The sequence below is a fragment of the Bos javanicus genome, chromosome 17 (genome assembly GCF_032452875.1).
Source record: "Bos javanicus breed banteng chromosome 17, ARS-OSU_banteng_1.0, whole genome shotgun sequence".
Classification (NCBI taxonomy): domain Eukaryota; kingdom Metazoa; phylum Chordata; class Mammalia; order Artiodactyla; family Bovidae; genus Bos; species Bos javanicus.
Window position 1 is genome coordinate 29,775,743 of NC_083884.1, and position 20,320 is coordinate 29,796,062.

Here is a 20,320-nt window from a genome sequence, read left to right on the forward strand (position 1 = left end):
ATAGAGCAACGTTTTCTTCTTTTCACACTCAACACTCCCCTGCTCTCCCTCAACACCTATTAATATCATCTCTGTGAGGAAGAGGAAAGCCAGGAATTGGGAAAGGACATGGCTTTTCCAGAGGTAAGCTGATGGAAGCAGACTAATATATAATCAAGGTTGGGAAGAAGACAGAAGTTCTTTCAGTACCATGGGCTTCCCTGGTAGCTCAGAGGGTAAAGAATCTGCCTGCATGTGGGAGACCTGGGTTCAATCCCTGGGTCAGGAAAATCCCCTGGAGAAGGGAAAGGCTACCCTCTCCAGTGTTCTTGCCTGGAGAATTCCATGGACAGAGGAGCCTGGCGGGCTACAGTCCATGGGGTTGCAAAGAGTTGGACACTACTGAGCTGAGTGATTAACACTTTTCAGCCTAAAAATAAAGTTATTTTAGCATAAAAAAATTTTAAACACGTCCTAAGAGTGTGGTTTGAGAATCTGAGAGAAGCATTATACCTGTGTGGATGAGAAATCTGAATGATTTAAAAATGACTTACAGAAGTTCTAGCTACTCAGCCATTACATAAGCATCATTCTTAAAATATAACTGCAGGAGTTCCAGTGATCACATTCATATTTCCAGGAATCTGGATGGAGAAACAGACTAGAGGAACAGGGCAAAGGATATGTGCCCACTGTCTTTTAAAAAGCTTCCTAAATGCCTCCATACTACAATTCTACTTATATCTCATTGACCAGAAATTAGTTGTATTTCCACAGGATAAGCAGAAGGATAGGCCTCTAGCAGAAGAGTTTTATTCCACTGTAACAAGACCAGAAGATTAAACATCTCAGTACAGAGACAATAAATGTAGTGATGGGAAATTGAGTCATTTCCATCAGATTTCTTCTATTTTAATTAAAGATGAAGTAAAGTTATCTCCTGAGAATGACAGGGTAAGAATTAATGGCAAGGAAGAAGTTTGAGCAAGCAGATAGAGGGTTCATCCAAGACTGGGGTTTTGCAAGGTAACTTCAATGGAAGGACCAAGAGTCAAGGGAATTTAGAATATGGGCAATATATTCTGGATAGAAGGAAACTCAAGAAAGGAATGGCTGATGGATAGGCAGAAAGGACAGAGGAGAATTGAAATGAGTAAGCGGGAAGGATGTGAGAAGGTGGTCAGACAGGCAGTTGTCTGTCGTTGCTATTTCAGAAAAGGAGAAGTTTCAGGTGATATTCAGGTCCAGGTTGAAGCTATGGCACCGAAAGACAGGGAGAGAGTAGGGAATGGTCACTGAAAGATGAGGAGGTCAAATAATTGAATTGTCAATGGTTAGATAGTCCACACAGAAGGATCAGCAAAAAACCAAAAGAGAACAACATCAACATCATATTAATAGATATGAACTGTAAAGACACAGGAATCCTAATGTAGATTATTGATGGTCTAACCAATAGCCTTCCCTCATCCTTCATCATTTCCTTTTTTTTTTTTTGGGGGGGGCGGTGACAGAGCCTCTGTTCCCCACAGAGGCTATATACATGGGTTTATGATACATATCCAGCCAACAGGATTAGCAGGCACCATACTGGTGGTAGGGGTGTTACATACTGAATGTTTGTGTTCTCTCAAAATTTGTATGTATAATTCTAACATCCCCTCCACCACCATCACCATGTATTAGGAAGTGAAGCCTCTTGGAGGTAATTAAGTCAAGAAGGTAGACACTTTCAAATGAGGTTAGTGCTCTTATAAGAAAAAAAAATGTGATTGAGAGAAATTCTCTCTCAGCCACATAAGGAAATAACAAGATTCAACTGTCTGCAAATCAGGAAGTGATTTCACCAGATACTGGGTCTGCCAGTGCTTTGATCCTGGACTTCCCAGCCTCCAGAATTGTGAGAAATAAATGCTTGTTGTTTACGCCACCCAGGCTATAGTATTCTGACAGTCGGAACCGGCTAAGATGGTGCGCTTCTGAGAAAAGAATTTCTCCCTGTTAAGAAACTGTAGATGAGGAGACACTGCCCTTTGTATCTTTGGATATTGTAGGTAAGCCAAATAACAATATTTAGAAATATCAGGTGCTAATCCCTGGAATTTATACATGTGAGTTTTTATGGGCAAAGAATCTTTGCAGATATAATGAAGGCTAGGACATGAGATGGGGAGATGATCCTGAATTATCCAGGTGGGCCCTAAATGCAATCACACGTGTCCCAATTTTAAGAAAGAGGCAGAAAGGAATTTGATACAGAAGAGAAAGAAAGACACACACAGAAGAAAAGGCGATGTGAAGATGAAGGCAGGGACTGGAGTAATGCAGCCACAAGCCATGGAATAGTGACAGCCACCAGAAGCTGGAAGAGGCAAGGAACAGACTCACACCTAGAGCATTTGGAGGGAAGATGGCCCTGCCAACACCTTGATTTCAGCTCAGTGATACTGACTTCAGATTTCTGGCCTCCAACAAGTGACAGAATAAATTATCATAGCTTAAGCCACCAAGTCGGTGACAATTTGTTACAGCCATAGGAAATTCATACTGAAATAGCTGTGAGGGATGTCATATTTGGAGTTATGGCAGCCATCTTGTGACCATGAAGAAACAAGTTAAAGGATAAACATGTGGAAGAAGACAAAGTAGAAATATGGAAAGAGTTGCTGAATTAGCCAGAATTAGATTTCTTATAATGAGAGATTATGAATTTCCTTTGTAACTCTATACATTAATTAGTATGAGTCTATCCAAAAGGATGGGGGCAGTCATGGTTGGGAAGCTGCAGTTGAGTAACAAGGAAGGGACTTGCCCCGCTTTTCAACTCTGAGAATACACATAAAATTCCACATAAAAACGTGGAAAATGAACAGCTCCCATTTGAATGGGAAGCAGAACTGATAACTCAGGGGAGAGCCAGAAAATGTCTAGGGAAGAGGGAGGCATAGGGGCATTTGTTACACAGCAGACTTTTTAGAGGACAGTTAAGTGTTTAGGAAAAAGGGGAGGAGTGGAAAATGTTCTTAGAAAAGGATTATGTGAATCAGTACAGAGCACTATTGTAATAAGATTATATATAGGGTATAGATAGAGTGGAGAATAGGGAGAGACTCACACTTTGGACAGTGACCAAAGAAAATAGGTATAAAGCTTATCCAGCCCCAGGGCTGCCAAGAAAATGTTTCTATCAATACTGAGGCCAAAGTTCTCTTTAAACTTAAGCGTTCAGAAAGTTTTTCTGTGGAGTTTGTCAAACATTCCCAGGCCCCAGATCCTTACAGAGCAGATCTTGGCAGGGCCCAGAAATCTGCATTAGTAGTGAACATCCCACAGGATTCAACTGCAGTTGATCTAGGACCACACCCTGTCCTGAGCAGTGGCTTTCAAATGTCTCTCACTATAATCTACATTAGAAATAAATGTAGCATAAGGCATGTACACACACACAAGGTGAAACAATCTGGCTTAAGATCATAGAATTTCTTTTTACATAAAGCTGATGGCTGGTGTCCCTGGTCAAGTAAGTGACTCTTGTGGGTGGCATTCCTTCCAATGATGACTCAGGGACCTAGGCTGCTTCACACTGTGGCTCTGACATCTTGTGGCTTCAAGGTGGCCCTGGTGTCATCCACCAGATATATGGAAGGAAGAAACTGGGAAACCTACGTGGGCGAGTTCCACGTGCCACAGATCACCCTGGATGTGCTACCACAGCCAGACCTCAGTCACCTGGCTGGTTGTAAGGGAGACTGGGAGAGCGGGCGGAGCTCCCAGTAAGCACTGTCAGACTCTCCACTTTTAACTAAAAGCAAAGGCTCACAAAATAATACTTACTCCTACCACATGCAATGTCCTCTGATATTTTTCTGTTTTGTTCTATTTCATTCCATTTTCTTTATTTTTAAAAATGCCAGCCTCCCCAGCTAACATGTTCTATTAAACAATCTACCATTTAAGAAGCATTGTCCCGGAGCCTGTCTGCATCTGTCCAAAAGGGGGTGGGTGGCCTCACGATTTGAGGAGCTCTGTTTCCTCTGAGTACATTCAGGACCCCTCCCCCCACCAGTCAGGCACACAGCATGTGTTCAGTCAGGGGTCACTGTTATTGCTCCCATGACTTAGTGGTGAAAAGGAGGGAATACAGAAAAAATACAACAGCTCCTCTTCCCTGAAGTTGTACAACTTTACAATTAAGCATAAAACGGTCTCTTGGGTATTTTGGGTTAAGACTTTGGAACTGAAACTTGTCACTGGTGTAAGATGCAGGAGGAAAAAGGGAGGGAAATTGTCTATAAATTAAGGGAGGACAGAGAGATGTTCAGCTTGCTTACTATGTGGTTGGCTTTCTCCCCACGGTCACATAAGCCACAATTCACAAGTTCACAATGTTAACTTCACCGGGTTTGAAGTGTCAGAAACCCCAAACTGTAGAGGTTTTCCTAGAGGTTTCTTACTCTTTCCAATCTAGATTGACTAGATGATTAGTTTTTGGATAAATGACCCTCACCTGTATTTCAGAAGCTTCAAGTTAGGAGATGGGGCAGGAAAGTGAGCCTAACTCCAACTCCTCCACCAGCACCTGCAGTGTCCTGCCCTTCCTGCTGTCTCAGACCTTGGTTTGATCTGGGAGGAGAAAAGGAAGAGAAAAGAGGATTCGGAAAATGTGGGGAGAATGGGAAATGGAAGGGAGAGGGAGGGTAGAAGAGAGGAGAAGGGGCATTGGGGAAGCCTACTTCAGAGCAATTTTTACTGGCTGAAGAGAAAGCAGTGTAAACTACTCTTCACTTTTTTTCCCACCTTAAGCATGGATTTAGGAACAACCAACCAGAGGATGCAGGAAATTTCAGAATTCACTCAGTTTTTTGAGAAATGAAAAGTACCTGAGGAAAATGCTAAATGTCATTCAAGCATCATAGAATAAAGACAGCTCATTCTAGACATGTTAATATAAGGACTGAAAATTAGAAAGAGGCAGCTGTTGGGAAAGTCAGTGAGGGGTGCTAAGCCAGACAAGAGACCTGGAGCAGCTCACAGACCATCCTTTCTCTGGGGTAACTTTAGCCCTCAGAGGGTCTGTAGAGGTGAGACTAGAGTCCATCTTTCTATTTTTAATTCATAGTGTGGAGATAAGAGTTAAATATAAAGCAGATTAAGACTTCCCTTAAATCTCCTCTCCAAAAGAAAAACTGGAATTAATCTACAGGGGACTACTCTGTGGATGGCTCAGTACCATCATTTTCTAAGAATAAAATTGGAAGCAGAAAACTGTGTCCTTATCCTTTGACATCCAAGAATTATTGCCATCAAAGTACTACAGCCCATGAAATTACTTTCCAGGTTATACTCATTATATTGAGCATTTTCATTCTGTAGACCTGTGGTTTTAATGGAAAAGAAAAGAAGAAAAAAAAAGAAACCCTCACTTCATAAGACAACTGTTCCCATATACCGGCCCATTAATAGGTTGCTAATGCATGTGGAAATCATTATAAAATCACAAATGCTGAACTGAGAAGCAGATTTCAAACACTGATCGGCCTGGGCTTGTTGTGGAAGTTTGGACCGTGAGAGCGTTGGATTCAGATAAGTGAACTGTAGCCTATATTCCCTACACCCTGCAGCTAATGAGGCACTCAATTACAGGCTGTGATTTTTTTTTTTTAACTTTTAATCACATTATATATTACCTTTATGGATTAGACATTACACAGGACGCTAACCTGGCTGCTAGAGTCTTCCTCAGTGGATGTGTTAAGCAGATAACACAGATGCAGCAGAACAATGAGATTAAGTGTGAGGGCTCTGGAGCAGGGGGCCTGGGTTTGAATCTGAGCCCCACCAGTGACTCACTGTGTGACCTTGGGCAAGTTGCTTAATCTCTCTGTGCCCGAGTCGCCACTTGTGTAGAGGGAAGATAATAACAGTCCATGCCTCAAGTAAGGATTAATTGAGAAAATGTATGCAAAGAACTAAATCAGTTCCTGGCATTGTGGAGAGCACTCACCAGCAGCTGGGGTTTATCAGTTTCATGGTGCTGGAGATGCAAGAGAAATGAATGTGGAATGGCTGTGCACTCTGGTGGTGTAGTCCAAACTGCTGAGGTATATAGAGTCCTTATGACATCTCAGGCCTTGTCCTGTAAAAGAAGAAAAACCAGTCGACTTTCACTGATGGTCTTCTGTGTATCCAAAGTCAATGTAATGCACTGGGCCTTGCGTGGCATGTAATGCCTCAGTGTGTGCATTTAGATCCGTCCAGCAAGTCAGGGGGCTTCCCAGGTGGCACTAGTGGTAAAAATCCCACCAGCCAATGCAGGAGACGTAAGAGACTCAGGTTTAATCCCTGGGTCGGAAGATCCCCTAGAGGAGGAAATGGCAACCCACTCCACCATTCTTGCCTGGAGAATCCCATGGACAGAGAAGCCTGGCAGGCTACAGTCCACGGGGTCACAGAGTCAGACACGACTGAAGCGACTCAGCATGCACACACAGGAAGTCATGATGCTTTTCTGAACAATTCTGTGTGGTGCTTTCAGAGACACAGAAGAATTACAAAGAAGGTAAAACTCTGTCCATGATAAATGAAGACTGTGCTTAGTCGCTCAGTTGTGTCTGACTCTTTGTGACCCCATGGACTGCAACCCTCCAGGCTCTTCTGTTTCCAGGCAAGAATACTGGAATGGGTTGCCATGCCCTCCTCCAGGGGATCTTCCCAACGCAGGGATTGAACCAGGGTCTCCTGCACTGCAGGCGTCTGAGCCACAAGGAAAGCCCATTATATAAAGACTGGTTAGAGAGATTCTGTTTAACTAGGAAATACAGCAAACTCTTTATGGGGCCTAATATGAGAAGCAACTTTATGTATGAAGAGCAACTTGGATGCAAAGGTGGGTAAGAACCGATCTTTGCTTTCAACTTTGCAATCAGCAGAAGGATAGAGTTAAGACATAAGGCTGAGAGAGTTATGTCTATCAAAGCAGAACAAACTGATTGTTACAGAGTCTCTGAAGAGGAAACGACAAAGACGACACACACTAATGAAATTCTCAAATGTGTTCTATTGCTAATCGGAGAGCAGCACGCTAATTCATTTCACAAATACTTGTCTATCATTTTCCAGGAACAGTTCTTAGTGTTGGGGTTGTGTCACTGACTTTCTAATGGACAAAAAGACAATTAACAAAACAAAGTCCCAAAGTACATCTGTACATACATACACACACACACACACACACACAGAGAATATGTTAAAGTGTGAGTATTGTACAGAAAATAAAGCAGGGTAAAGTGTTGAGGAGTGATGAGGAAAGAGATGCTTTATGACAAGTGGCTAACTGTGAGGTAAAGATAAAACATGCAAAAGAAATTAGAGAAGGTAAGATGTGGATATTTGGAGAAGGCAATGGCAACCCACTCCAGTGCTCTTGCCTGGAAACTCCCATGGATGGAGGAGCCTGGTAGGCTACAGTCCATGGGGTCACTAAGAGTCGGACATGACTGAGCGACTTCACTTTCACTTTTCACTTTCATGCATTGGAGAAGGAAATGGCAACCCACTCCAGTGTTCTTGCCTGGAGCATCCCAGGGACAGAGGAGCCAGGTGGGCTTCCATCTATGGGGTCGCACAGAGTTAGACATGACTGATGCAACTTAGCAGCAGCAGCAGCAGCAGACTGCAACACGCCAGGCTTCCCAGTCCATCACCAACTCCTGGAGCTTGCTTAAACCCACATCCATCTAGTTGGTGATGCCATTCAACCATCTCATCCTCTGTTGTCCCCCAACACATGCTATATCTGAGTAAATCTAACTTAGTGTTTTCTCTGACTTTGGTTAGGCACTAAAGTAAATGGTTGACTTTCATTTAGGGGCAATATTGTTGATAAAAACAACATATCTTTAAAACACAAGAACTGCATTCAGCATCTGGTAACTGGGGACCGATTGAGAGAACAGTAGATCAGTGTGTAGGCTGATTTGAAATAGTCATGAATGAGTTCTGTTTGCTTCTAATAATTCTAATGGCAATACAGCTCTCAATCATCAAGTCAAAGGCATCCATGGCATCAGAAGTCTGAAAGCAGCCTCACCCCCTGCCCCTCAGTCCATGTACTCCACTATTCAGGGGAGAAAAACTGAGGGTTCCTTCATCCACGAGGAGGATGAAGACATGCTGAGAGGGCCATTGGACCCAAAGAGGCCTGGGTTAGATCAAGGGCAATGTGCAGAATATGAACATGGAGCCTGGACTGCCAACCATCAGCAGTAAGATGCTGTTACAAAGTCCACAAACTAAAGAAGAGAAGTCACGTCTCAGTCGAGGTCAGCAAAGACCAGAGAACACTTGGACAAGACCTGTAACTTGGGTCTTCCCTGAGTAGAAGGATGGTGAAGGGAAGAATACTACTGGTGTCCAAGTATGTGACCAAAGAGACTAAGTATAAAACTAGAAGTGACGGAGTTAATTTTAAATAACAAAGTTTACATTGCCTACCAAAAATGAGGGCTTGAGGCCTAAGTTGTGTTCAGTTATGAAAAAAACAAAGTCACATTTCTATATATATAAATGGTCTACACATTGTAAGTCAGCTACACCTGTCTCGCAGGTCCGTCTCTCTAACACAACCTCAGTAAGTAGACTGTCAGAAAGAATCACCAGTACAATTTAAATGGTTGCTCTTGTGTATTGAGAGAAATATATACTGAGTTTTCATAAATTAAATGCATGAAGACTCCATCTACCCATGCTCTTTGTTCCCCATTCCAACAGCTCTCATAACAGTAGGCTCAAAGAACACAACAGTCTGCTTGGATAAACATCGCAGTGTATATCCACCAATACTCACATCCAAACTCTCCAAGCACAGGAGAAATGAGAAATTTCATTTATTTATGCTTAATATCCTTCTGGGTTTAAATGAGACTAAATTCTTTTATCACCTGGAATCTAGGCATTTCTTACTTTAAAAGCTACTCTAGGACTTCCCTGGTGGTCCAGTGGCTGGGACTCCACACTCCCAATGCAAGGGGCCCAGGGTTCGATCCCTAGTCAGGGAACTAGATACTGCACAGTGCAACTAAGAGTTCGCATACTACAACTAAAGATCCTACCTGCTGCAACTAAGACCCGGCACAGCCAAATGACCGAGTGATTAAATGAATAAATAAGTAAATGAATATTTTTTAAATTAAAAAATAAAAGCTACTCTAGAATTATACCCCATTCTGTCTTATTATCCATTATTAAATAGGGCCCAGATATACTGTAAATGGGCTTCCCGGTGGTGCAGTGGTAAAGAAGCCACCTGCCAACACAGGAGACACAAGAGACCCAGGCTTCAATCCCTGGGTTGGGAAGATTCCCTGGAGGAGGAAATAGCACCCAACTCCAATATTCTTGCCTGGAAAATCCCATGAACAGAGGAGACTGGCAGGCTCTAGTTCATGGGGTCACAAAGAGTAGGACACAACTTAGCAACTAAACAACAACAATACTTCTAAGCTAGACTGGTCAACAGGAACTAGGGCAGGTTATATATTCATATGAATTAAGAATAGTCATATATTCTTAATATGAATTGATAGACATACGGAAATTTAGTCAGATAATATGATATTGAAACATACCCAATGCTGAAATCCTAGGATTTCTAGGCTAAACACCCTGCATAACTACAGTTAACATCTTTAGGGATAAAAGAACATTGATTCTGTTATGGGAAATAGCATCATCTTTTGCCATCCTTGGTTCAGTTCTCCAAAATGTTACTTTTAAGAAGCCCCCGCTATAAAGGTGGGGTGGACCTGGTGTTGGGATGATGGAAACAGATTTTTCTTCTACCTTGTTGAAAAGAACTATTCAGTTAGGTAGGGTAGGAGACTAAAACCATTAGTGCTGCCCAGGGCAGAGCAGAGTAAGACAATTAAAAGGTAGAAACTGAGAACAAATCTATTACAGACAGGCAATTAGCTTTGGAGATCAGTGTCTCAGAGTCATCTTTACCGCATAAAGGCAGCTTCTCCTGGTGACCGGGACATAGTTGCACAGCTGTGCAGGCCTTGAAGGCCTAAGGAGAGACAGTGAGCAGAGGCAAGAATGTCTATGGAGATCCCAGTGCCCAGCAAGCACATCTCTGTTCACATGTGCTGGCAGGCTGCCCAGAAGGCATCAGCCCAGCTGTTGGATCTGGTGGCAGTCTGTTTAACTCCACCATATGGGGAGCAAAATCTTAGCTCTCCAGTCAGTGAGGCATTTTCCAGGCAAAAGCTCTAATAAGCATTTGGTTCAGTGGTCAATGCAAATCAGGAAGGGCTGAAGGAATGGCAGGCAGATACATCTACCTTCTCAAGGAGGAAAGCTAGTTTGGATGTTTTATGGCTAGTGACACTATGATAGCTGAAACTGGCGTCATAGCTATTAGCTAAGAATCTCTAAATCATATATATTACAAAATTCTAGAGCTGAAGGAGACTTTAGAGATTGTCCAGTTTTTGGAAAAAATTAGAAGCTAAGGGTTTAATGGTTTATCAAAATTACACAGGTATTTCACAGTAAAGCCATGACAAAACCCCCAACAGCCTGACTACAAATTCAGGGATCTTTTCATTATACTGAACAACTTTTTGAAATAAATAAGACATCTCTCACTTGTTACTGTCCAGTCATCATCACTTCCTTCCCCTAAGTATCTAAAAAGGGTCTTTCTAAGTGTAAATATCTGGAAAACTTTTGCAGGTTTTGTTTAGAAAGCTTTTGCTTGCTACCAACATCCTTTTAACATTCTGTGACATTTTCCTAAATGTATTTATTTTTCTAGCTGCAGAGATAAAAATGATAATGATTCAAAAGTTATAGAAATGAAAAAAAATTTTTTAGTAATTCCTAGCCTTTAGAGTCAGCCACAAATAAGTTAATGTAATCCTTCCAGATATTTACATATATAATATATAGATATATACACAATTTATATTTTACAATTATATAAATATATATTACAAATATATACACAAATACATATAAAATGTGATATGGTATATAATATGTGAGTTGTCAACAATTAAATGCAGCAGGACAGGCAGAATGAACCATATTATAAAGCTTTTGTTATCTGAGGAAAAGCACACTATTCCTACTTGGTGTAGAGGAGATGAATTACTGAACATCTGAAGAGTGATATTTCTTACTCGGAGAAAATATAGCCAGGCCTTTGACCATAAAGTCTAGACCTGCTTCACCAAAACTCTCTTGTGCCCTCACTCCTCACTATCCTACTGGTAACATATTTTATGTTTCTCAAGCCCAAGGAAGAGAATCTAAGCTCAGATCAAGGCTGCCTATTTGGAGAGCAAGAAGGCAGAAGAACCCAACCTTTAGGAGAGGGAGGAGGGAGCACTGGCTTCCAGAAGACAATAGGCTGAACCTTTCTAAACTGCTAAGTTCCAAGAGCTGATAGCAACTACAGCAGTGAAGGAAGTTTGTGCCTAGGCAGGCCAGGAACTTGGCATCCTGAGGGAGGCTCAGTAAAGATATCAGTGCACAAGCACCAGCATGGAGAACGAGATGTTGCCAGAGGAGTTGCCCGCCCACAAATACATTCCGTGGGCAGGAAGACCAAGCTCTCAAAGAGAAACTCCACTGACTGATAACCAGGGACTTCATCCCCATTTATCTTTGACCAATAGGGCCTAAAAGAGTTCTTTTATGATCCCAAATGAGTGAAAGGGGCTCCCTTCAAAATGACTGAGAACAGACTCCCCAACAATCATGATGGAAGGGACTGAGTCTTATTGAAATAGAATTGGAACAAGAGTGGTATGTTAACACTCTTTTACCTTTGAGCTGTGGAGCAAATCAAACATGTAACACATATATGATATGATTTCATGTGATATTATTTACATATCAGGATACCCAAGGATGAAAAAAATTATTTCATTATATTTGCACACCTACGTTATATTAAATATGAAGATTTAGTCAAGAGAGATTAAATACTTAAAAAAATTTTAAACCGAAATCTCAAAAGAAATTTTATGAAACTATATATATATATATATATATATATATATATATATGAGCTAGGGATCTGGGAGACTTTCCTACAGTTTATATCAAAAAAATATAGAAGTGATACAAGGAAAGATGGGTATGTTTGATATATAAAAATATTTAAAATTTTGTTTTAAAAAAGGCATACAATTGATAAAGTTTAAAAGTAAATGCTAGGTTAGGGAAAAATTGGCATGGATATGTCTGATAAGGAGCTAATCTCAGTAAAATGCAAAAACTCCCACAAATTAGTAAGAAAAAGATAAGCAATTGTAACAGACATAAAAGCAAATAATATGAATAGAAAACTCACAGATGAGTAAATGCAAATGATGATGAAATCCATAAAAAAGATGCTTTATTTCACTAGTTGCCAGGGAAATATAAATTTAAAAAACAATGATATATTCCTCCTCACTCATTAAATAGGCATTTTTTTAGAAAGGGATACTCTAACACATTGGTAAAATTTAAATACACACAAATATTCTCTAACCCAGAAATCCCACTTCAAGTAAATCAACACCAGCAAAATCTGAACTATCTCTTTGATGGCACAGGAAGAAAGATTCCTTAAACAACACGCAGGAAAAAACATGAAACATAAAGGAAAACATTGATAAATTGGCTATATTAATGTTTACTTCTACATGCCAAAGGATGTCTTAAACACATTTAAAATAAAAGTCTTGAACTGGCAGAAGACAGTTGACATTCATATAATGATCAAAAGATTAATGTCAAGAAATACTTGTTTTATGTGGAAAGTGAAAGTGTTAGTCACTCAGCTGTGTCCCATTCTTTGTGATCACACAGACAATACCCCACCAGGCTCCTCAGCCCATGGAATTCTCCAGGCAAGAATACTGGAATGGGTAGCCATTCCTTTCTCCAGGGGATCCTCCTGACCTAGGGATAGAACCCGGGTCTCACACACTGCAGGCAGATTCTTTACAGTGTGAACCACCAGGGAAGCTTTGTTTTATATATATATGTAACTGCCAATATTCAATAATTTTGACTTACAAAAATGGCAATTTCATGTGATTCAACCTAATACAAAGAATTCTTCCAAATCAATTTTTAAAAGACCATCAACCTAAGAAAAAAAACAACTGGACAAAGGATATGAATTCACAAATGAGGAAAACTAAATGGCCAATAAATGTTTGAAAATATGCTGAAATCACTAGAAACATGGGAAATAAAAACTATGATGAAGGGCTTCCCTGATGCCTCAGTGGTAAAGAATCCACCTGCTAATGCAGGAGATGGGGGTTCAATTTCTGATCCACGAAGATCCCACATGCTGTGGAGCAACTAAGGCAGCATGCCACAACTACTGAGCCTGTGCTCTAGAGCCCAGGAGCCACAACTACTAAACCCACACACCCTAGAGCCCGTGCTCCACAACAAGAGAAGCCACCGCAATGAGAAACATGTTCACCACAACTGGAGAGTAGCCCCTGTTTTCCGCAACTGGAGAAAGCCTACATGCAGCAACCAACACCCAGCACAGCCGAAAATAAATAAAGTTATAAAAAAGAAAAACTATGATGAGATACCTTTCACATGATAAGGTTGACAAAGATTAACAAGCACTGGTAAAAATGTGGGGAAATAAGAATTCTTACACATTATAGGAGTGTAAATTATTATAAATTTGGCAATATCATTATGAAGTTGACAAGTACAGTCAGTATCTGTCCCACCAACTTCACAGCCAGATTTACACATAACTATACATACACCTAGATAGCATATTGAAAAGCAGAGACATTACTTTGCCAACAAAGGTTCGTCTAGTCAAGGCTATGGTCTTTCCTATGGTCATGTATGGATGTGAGAGTTGGACTGTGAAGAAGGCTGAGCACCGAAGAATTGATGCTTTTGAACTGTGGTGTTGGAGAAGACTCTTGAGAGTCCCTTGGACTGCAAGGAGATCCAACCAGTCCATTCTGAAGGAGATCAGCCCTGGGATTTCTTTGGAAGGAATGATGCTAAAGCTGAAACTCCAGTACTTTGGCCACCTCATGCAAAGAGTTGACTCACTGGAAAAGACTCTGATGCTGGGAGGGATTGGGGGCAAGAGGAGAAGGGGATGACAGAGGATGAGATGGCTGGATGGCATCACTGACTCGATGGACATGAGTCTGAGTGAACTCTAGGGGTGATGGACAGGGAGGCCTGTTGTGCTGAGATTCATGGGGTCGCAAAGAGTCAGACACGACTGAGCGACTGAACTGAACTGAAACATACACACACACCTCCTTATAACTACACCTCAAGGAGATATGGATAAGGAAGATTAATAGACCATGGTTTAAAACAGTAAATAATTGGAACTAATATAAGTAACAATGCATCTTATAAGTGATTATCAGATAAGTAAACTGGTAGATTCAATCCATCAAAATTTAAAAATGTGCTCTAGGACTTCCCTGGTGGTGAAGTGGATAAGAATCTGCCTGCCAATGCAGGAGACATAGATTGAATCCTTGGTCCAGGAAGATCCCACATGCCACAGAGCAACTAAGCCAGTGCACCACAATGTGAGCCTGTGCTCTAGAGCTCATGAGCCGCAACTACCAAGCCTGTGTGTTGCAAATACTGAGGCTGTGTGCTGCAGTTACTGAAGCCCACATGCCTAGAGCTTGTGCTCCAAACAAGAGAAGCCCATGCACCTCAATTAACAGTATTCCCTGCTCACTGCAACTAAAGATAGCCTGTGTAAAGCAACAAAGACCCTCCAAAAATTAAATAAATAAAATAAAATAATTTTCTCTACATGGGTTAATGTGGATAGGTCTTAAAAGATACAATGTTGAATAAAAAACAAATTGCAGAAGGATACCTGGAGTATCCCCTTCATGGATCACTACTTTGTCACGGCAAAGGGGCTTGTGTAACTCAGTGAAGCCGTGAGCCAAGCCATGCAGGGCCACCCAAGACGGTCAGGTCACAGTGGAGAGTTCTGGCAAAATGTGGTAGGAAATGGCAAACCACTCCAGTATGCCTGGGGTGAGAACCACGTGAACAGTATAAAAAGGCAAAAAGATATGAGACCAGAAAATGAGCCCCCCCAGATCAGAAGGTGTCCAATATGCTACTAGGAAGAGCAGAGGGCAATTACTAATATCTCCAGAAAGAGTGAAGAGGCTAAGTCAAAGCAGAAACACCACCCAGTTGTGGATGTGTCTGATGGTGAAAGTAAAGTCTGATGCTGTAAAGAACAATACTGCATAGGAACCTGGAATGTTAGACCCACAAATCAAGGTGAATTGGATGTGGTCAAGCAGGAAATGACAAGAATGAACATCGACATCTTAGGAATCAGTGAACTAAAATGGATGGGAAAGGGCAAATTTAATTCAGATGACCATTATATCTACTACTTTGGGCAAGAATCCCATAGAAGAAATGGAGTACCCCTCATAGTCAACAAGAGTCCAACATGCAGTACTTAGGTGCAATCTCAAAAATGACAGGATGATCTCAGTTCATTTGCAAGGCAAAACATTCAACATCACAGTAATTCAAGTCTGTGCCTCAACCACTGATGCTGAAGAAGCTGAAGTTGATGAGTTCTATGAAGATCTACAAGACCTTCTAGAACACTAAAAAAAAGAGATGTCCTTTTCATCATAGGGGATTGAGATACACAAGTAGGAAGTCAAGAGACACCCAGAATAACAGGCAAGTTTGGCCTTGGAGTACAAAATGAAGCAGGGCAAAGGCTAACAGTTTTGCAAAGAGAACACACTGGTCATAGCAAACACCCTTTTCCAACAACACAAGAGGTGACTCTACACATGGACACCACCAAATGGTCAATACCAAAATCAGATTGATTACATTCTTTGCAGCTGAAGATGAAGAAGCTCGATACAGTCAGCAAAAACAAGACCTGGAGCTTAATGTGACTCAGAACATCCATTCCTTATAACGTAATTCAGGCTTAAACTAAAGAAAGTGGGGAAAAACACTAGACCATTCAGGTATGACCTAAATCAAATCCCTGATGATTATACAGTAGAAGTGACAAATAGATTCAAGGGATTAGATCCAATAGACAGACCACTTGAAGAACTATGGACATAGGTTCATAACATTTTATAGGAGGCAGTGACCAAAACCATCCCAAAGAAAAAGAAATACAAGAAGGTAAAGTGGTTTGTCTGAGGAGACTTTACAAATAGCTGAGCAGAGAAGAGAAGCAAAAGCAAGAGAGAATGGGAAAGATATATCCAACTGAATACAGAGTTCTAAAGAACAGTAAGGAGAGATTAGAAGGCCTTCTTCAATGAACAATGCAAAGAAATAGAGGAAAACAATAGACTATCTCTTCAAGAAAATTGGAGATATCAAGGGAACATTTCATGCAAGAATGGGCAAGATAAAGGACAGAAACAGTAAAACCTCAACAGAGGCAGAAGAGATTAAGAAGAGGTGGCAAAATACACAGAAGAACTGTACAAAAAGGTCTTGATGACCCAGATAAACACAATGGTGTGGTCACTCACCTATAGCTAGACATCCTAGAGTGTGAAGTCAAATGGACCTTAGGAAGCATTATCATCAATAAAGCTACTGGAAGAGATGGAATTTCAGCTTAGCTATTTAAAATACTAAAAGATGATGCTGTGAAAGTGCTGCACTCAATATGTCAGCAAATTTGGAAAACCCAACAGTGGCCACAGGACTGGAAAAAGTCAGTTTTCATCCCAATTCCAAAGGACGGCAGTGCTAAAGAATGGTCAAACTACCTGACAATTGGGCTCACTTCCCATGCTAGTAAAGCGTGGAAGTCACTAAGTCATGTCCTACTGCAGGCGGATTCTTTACCATCTGAGCCACCAGGGAAGTACCCACCCCCGCCTGCCCCACCCCATACTAGTAAGGTTATGCTCAAAATCCTTTTAAGCTAGGCTTCAGCAGTACTTGAATCAACAACTTCCAGATGTACAAGCTGGGTTTAGAAAAGCCAAAAGAACCAGAGATCAAATTGCTAACACTAGTTGGATCACAGAGAAAGCAAGGGGATTCCTGAAAAACATCTACTTCTGTTTCATTGACTACATGAAAGCCCTTGACTGTGTGGATCACAACAAATGTGGACAATTCTTCAAGATATGGGAATACCAGACGATCTTACCTGTCTTCTGAGAAGTCTGTATGTGGTTCAAGAAGCAAAACAGTTAGAACCTTACATGGAACAACTGGCTGGCTCAAAATTGGGAAAGGAGCACGACAATGCTGTATATTGCCACCCTGTTTATTTAACTTACATGCAAAGTACATCATGTGAAATGCATGCCAGGCTGGATGAGTTACAAGCAGGAATCAAGGTTGCTGGGAGGAATATCAACAAACTCAGATATGCAGATGACACCATTCTAATGGCAGAAAGCAAAGAGGAACTAAGAGCCTCTTGAGTAGGGTGAAGGAGAAGAATGAAAAAGCTGGCTTAAAACTCAACATTAAAAAAACTAAGATCATGGCACCCAGTCCCATCACTCCATTCCAAATAAAGGGGAAAAAGTGGAAGCAGTGACAGATCTTCTCTTCTTGGGCTCCAAAATCACTGTGGATGGTGACTGCAGCCATGAAATTAGAAGACGCTTGCTTCTTGGAAAGAAGACTATGACAAATCTAGACAGGATATTAAAAAGCAGAGACATCACTTTGCCTACAAAGGTCCATATAGTCAAAGCTATGGTTTTACCAGTAGTCATGTACAGATGTGAGAGCTGGACAATAAAGAAGGTTTAATGCAAAAAAAAATGATGCTTTTGAATTGCAGTGCTGGAGAAGACTCTTGAGAGTCTCTTGGACAGCAAGGAGATCAAATCAGTCAATCCTAAGGGAAATCAACCCTGAATACTCACTGGAAGAACTGATGCTGAAGCTCCAATTCTTTGGCTACCTGATGTGAAGAGCCAACTCACTGGAAAAGACCCTGATGCAGGGAAAGATTGAAGGCAAAAGAAGAGGGCAGCAGAGGATTAGATGGTTGGATGGCATCACCAACTTGATCGACATGAACTTGGGCGAACTCCAGGAGATGGTTAGGGACAAGGAGGCCTGGCATGCTGCAGTCCATGGGGTCCCACAAAGAATTGAACACAACTCAGTGACTGAACAACAACAACACCTGGAGTATGAGCCTAGTTGTATAAATTTTTAAATTAGAGAGAACTGTGTATACATAGTAAGACATGGAGGTGAACAATACATAGCTGTTTTAAAGTAGTTATAAGGGAAGGGAAAGAAATAGAATGGAAGAGGAATATAATGAGATCCTTTAGAGAACAAACTTGTGGTTACTGGAGGAAGGATGGGGGTATGGATAGTTAAGGAGTTTGGGATGGACACGTACACACTGCTATATTTAAAACGGATAACTGACAAGGACCTACTGTATGAAAGTAAAAGTTGCTCAGTTGTGTCCCACTCTTGCAACCCCATAGACTATACAGTCCATGGAATTCTCTAGGCCAGAATACTGGAGTGGGTAGCCATTCCTTTCTCCAGGGGATCTTCCCAACCCAGGGATCGAACCCAGGTCTCCCACATTGCAGGCGGATTCTTTACCAGCTGAGCCACCAGGAAGACCTAATGTATATAGCCAGTAGGAATGGGACTGTGCTCAATGTTATGTGCCAGCCTGGATGGGCGGGGAGTTTGGGGGAAAGTGGATACATGTATACATACGGCTGAGTTCTTTCAATGTTCATCTGAAACTATCACAGCTCTGTTAACTGGCTATAACCCAATACATAAAAAAAGTTTAAAAAAAAGAGGTCTTTATAATTCTAATATTTTTTTAAAGCCTGAAGTAAATATTCAAAATGTTAATAAACATTTTAAAAATAATGTTGAGTGCTCCAGTGTTTTTGTATTATCACCCATTTCTTTCTGTAAATTAGAAATATTTATAACATTAACAAGTGAATAAACATTTGCTATATAAGCTTCCATGAACAATGAAGCTTGTTGCAGCATTGTTTATAGAACTGGGCCAACACTGATGCCCACTGACAGAGCAGTAGCTGAGGAAATCATAGTACGGCCATATCATGTACTTCCCTCATCTGTGGATTACAACAGACAGAACAGAGCTTTTAACTATTAAAAATAATGTGACATTAATTTAGTATCTCTCATTGTTGAAGTAATGAAAAATGGGGTCCCATGATAAATAGTATTCCAAAACTGGCTATGTAATATTTCATCATATACAAGCAGGTGACATCATAGGTGAAGGCTTGCCCACTTGCCTCATCCTGTTTATTAATTGTACATTTTCTTCCCTCTGCCCTTTCTACGTCTTTGGAGTTTTCAGTTGGAGAGTCATTTACCAACTTCCAATTTTTCTGTGGTTACAGCTGGAACCTCCAGGTCACATCATTTTGCAGGAGAATAAATTATGACACCAGGGTCTTTGGTTTGATTTCTAATTAAACAGAAAGGCCCTTAATAACTAACTCATTAATTTATGTGGGTGGCAAATGTCAGAAAGCACTTTGGGATTTCAGAGTTCTTCTTCCCTATCACCAAGGGAAGAGTCACCCCACCAACTTGTTACCTCTATGCCCATGGCCCCTTTCTCCAAGAGTTCAGTTACCCTCTGGTCACCATTCTCCTGTACTGCTGGGTGATGCCAGGCAGGAGATGAAGACACAGACATTCTTAGAGCATTTCTGCTGAGAATCCAGGGCACTGCAGAAATAGTAGATAGTGTGTGTAGAAAAAGACTAATAATAGATAATGGCTAACGAGGGGTCCTGCATCCCTAGGGACCTCTGTGCTGTCTCCATGAAGTCAGTTCTCTATAAATACAGCCCATGGAGACTGTTGCTTTATCACAGAGGGTTATACCATCATTTGAAGGATTCAGTAACATTCACATAGCTCCTTAAAGACATACTTCTCTCTCTCAACTCTTCGTTTGGTTGATATTTTAAGAGCTACTTCTATACTCTGGATATGTAGTCCACTGATGTTCCACAGCTGTGAAAGGATCACTCATATACCATGCCAAGGCCTTCCAAAGCCCTCATCATCCAGAAATAAAATTCTATTTCTTAGGAGGAAAATGAAAGTTGGGGTGGGTTTTTTTTTTTTTTTTAAATAATGTTGAGAGTTTCTTCTCACTATAGCAGATTGGATCAAAATCTCACAAAGGAGCACAGAGACAAAGGGAAGTGATCTGAGGCTTCCTGGTGAAAGGAGGTCACGTTATTGTCCTTTTCGCCTCTTCCCTGTCAACACCTCTGCAGGAAGTGAGCCT

General features: G+C 41.1%; 1 long non-coding RNA gene across 1 annotated transcript in view; it reads right to left on the bottom strand.

Moving 5' to 3' along the window:
- Positions 1 to 20,320, bottom strand: part of LOC133228615 (uncharacterized) — an 83,458-nt gene that overhangs the window by 46,915 nt on the left and 16,223 nt on the right. The window contains exons 2-3 of the long non-coding RNA XR_009730294.1: positions 5,984 to 6,115; positions 4,487 to 4,602 (exon numbers count right to left, since the gene is read on the bottom strand). This is a non-coding gene — a long non-coding RNA (uncharacterized LOC133228615). The remainder of the gene's footprint in view (positions 1 to 4,486; positions 4,603 to 5,983; positions 6,116 to 20,320) is intronic.